Genomic DNA, 3,226 nt, shown 5'->3' with positions numbered 1-3,226 from the left:
ATTTTATACTTGAAATAACGTAACCTCAAAATATACGCATATAAAGAGGCGCGCGAACCACCGAACTGTTCCGACCGACAATCGTGCACCTTCGAGTTTTCAAAATCAGAAGGGGAGAAAGGGGTTGCGCGCGCAACCCAGTCATTCACATCGTCTCCTACCAGTGTCTCCAGAACGTGGGATTTTTCGGCCCCCACCCCTCTCCCATCTGGGAGTGACAAATTCAAACGTAGTGTGTCGGTGAGCCGGCTCTGTTCCTCGTGTAAAGCCGAAAATGCACGAGCAGGAATCCGAGCTCTCCCGACCTCATGAATGACGGTCTTGCTGCTCCTCAAATTTATTCAGGTTTTGAAATCCCGAGTTACCTTAGAACCATTAGGCTTATTGCGAAGAGGCAAATATTATAGAACTTTAGGTTCATAAATAAAGGAGACAAGACTTCTGGGTCTAAAATGTTTCAAATTTAGTGCTGCATGCCTTTGTCATATTTTTAGTAAACAATGGATTTTTAACAAATAAAAAGCAAACTTACGACAAAATAGTTAAATTTTCAACGTAAGAAATTGCTTTTAAGAATATATTTTTTAACTTAAATATTGTAGTTTATACTGAAGTTTGCAGTTGAAAACATTAATTTTTAAACCCAAATAAATGCGATTTTATCAGAAAAAGGAATTAATTTTTATCTAAAACAAATTAATTTTTAAAGTAGAATAATTCGCCAACAAAGAAGATAAATTTATAACTAAAAAGAAAAATTTTCAATAAAAAAAATTGTCAACAAAATTGTTCAATTTTCATCTATAGAAACGAATTTTAAACTGAAAAAATAAGTATTTAATCAAAAATTGACTAATCAAATTTTCAGACAAAAAATGGAATTATCAACAAAAAAAATAATTTTCAACTAAAATTATAATGTTTCAACGAACAATTGAATAGATAAATTTTCAGTTGAAAAATAATTCTCAACCCCAAAAAATCAAAGTTTCAACAAATTATTTAAATTCACAAGCAAAAAATTAAATTTGCAAACAAATATTTGAATTTTCAAACCAATAACTTTCTAACGAAAACAGAATTTCAAAATTTTCAAAATCAATTTTAAAACAACAACATTTTTGGTTAACAAAATAGATAAATTTTCAACGAAAAACGATTAAATTATCAGTTTAAAAAATCAATTTACAACCAACAATTTTTCAGCAAAATAGTTTAATTTCCAAACAATAGATGAACTTTTAAGCATTTTATACCAAAATAAAAGAAGTTTCAACAAAAAATGCATTTCCATCCAAAGAAATGAATTCTTGATTAAAATGGATGAATTTTTAAGCAAGAAAAATAATTTTCTACCAAAAAAGAAGAATTTTTGACTGAGAAAGGTCAATTTCCTACAAAAAAATTTAACCAAAAATGATACAATTGAATTTTTAGTATAAGAAAATGTTTTCTCAACAACAAAATCGAATTTTCAACAAAAAAGTTAAATTAGCAACCAAAATAGTTATTTAAAAAAATTTTAATTTAAAAATAGTTTCATTTCCGATGGAAGAAATGAATTTTCAACTGAAAATTGTTTTTAAAAAAACACACAATCGAATTTACAACAGAATAGTTCAATTTTTAAACATACAGATAGATTTTCATTTAAAAAATTATTTTTCAACCAAAAATGGAATGGAATAAATTCTGAGAGAAATGAAAAAAAATATCACAATTTTTTAAAATTATTTCGTAGATTTTCCATATTATATAATTTTAGAGAAAATAAGGAATTTAATTCTTATTAGGCCTTCTTGCGCAACTTTGTCGCACCATTTTTTGTAATGCTTATGTTGGTTTGTAAAATTTGCTTTCAAATTTAAGTAAGTTTACGAAATATTCAGAAATTTTGAAACGATGAAAAAATACTTCAAACTTGCAAAAAAATCAGGAACAATTTAAATAATTCTTAAAAATTAGAAGATTAAAATGTCGGAAAATATTAGAAAAAAGAATTATTTTTCTAATAATCGTTTGAAAACTTTAAATAATTTTTATTTACAAAAATGTACTTTGAAAAAAATCAAAAAGATTTTGAAACACATCAAACGATTTCCTAAAATTTAAAAGAAGAGTGTAGAAGATTTTAAAGCAAAATGTTTCAATTTGATAAGATTAAAAAGTTAAAAAAAACATAAATAATCCAGTAATTCAAGAAATATTTAGAAGAATGGAAGAGATTCAAATCTAATCTTAAACTTAAATTTTTTTTAAATGTAGATTTTCAAAAATTTCGAAAAAATAAACTTTAGAAGCTTTAAGGGAATTCAGAAAGATTTCAAGGAGATAAAATTATTTTTCTTAAAATTCCTATGAAAAATTTAGAAGATTATATAAGTCAGTTTTTTGACATCTGGGTAGATTTTTTTAAATTTTCAGAAAAATGTAGTAAGTTAAACATTTTTTTCGAACTTATTTTGTTTTAAACGTACTAGAAATATTAAAAAACTTGAAAAAATTTCTTAAAATTTATCAATTATTCGTTGATATCTTCCAAACTTTTAAATGTCCTAATCATCTTTTAAAAAGACTCGAATTTTTCTAATATTTTTTGAGGAGCTTAAGAGAACAAGCCAAAAAGTTATTAACTTGACCTCATTCAAAAGACTGATCATTTGACAAAAATGTTGTAAAATTTTCCTTTTAATGTGGTGTGGAAAGGAATGAATTTCTGAACTTTTGTATTTTTATTTTTAAGTGTATTTTAATCTGCTTTACATTTAGTGAAAAATCATATGCTGAAAAACGATAAGAGAAATATCTATTTCTTCAATTTCAACCATAATTTGAAAGGCGATTCTTCATAGTATTTTACTAATTAATGGGGATACTTTTATAATTTTATTCCTGAAATCTATTTCCTAAGGTCAAACATGGCACACAAATATCAAAAAATTTAAAAAAAAACCAACTATTTACAGGAATTTTTTAAATAAAAATCATTGTGTATCATATTCAAATAAATTTTGGCAATATTTATAAAAGTATTATAATTCTTAATTAAAAAAAATTAATGTATAGAGAGTATGGTTTTTATTCGAAATTTCACGAAGGTTTCTTGTACCATGTTTGACCCTCGGCCAGAATCAAGGAAAAATAATCGAAGAATATGTTCATGAGTTATTAAAATGCTTCAAAGATTTACCTTAAACATTTTTTTTCTCTTTTTATAATCATGAGA

Source organism: Belonocnema kinseyi, chromosome 8 (assembly GCF_010883055.1).
Source record: "Belonocnema kinseyi isolate 2016_QV_RU_SX_M_011 chromosome 8, B_treatae_v1, whole genome shotgun sequence".
Classification (NCBI taxonomy): Eukaryota; Metazoa; Arthropoda; class Insecta; order Hymenoptera; family Cynipidae; genus Belonocnema; species Belonocnema kinseyi.
The sequence above is the reverse complement of the archived record's forward strand: the minus strand, read 5'-3'. Positions refer to the sequence as shown.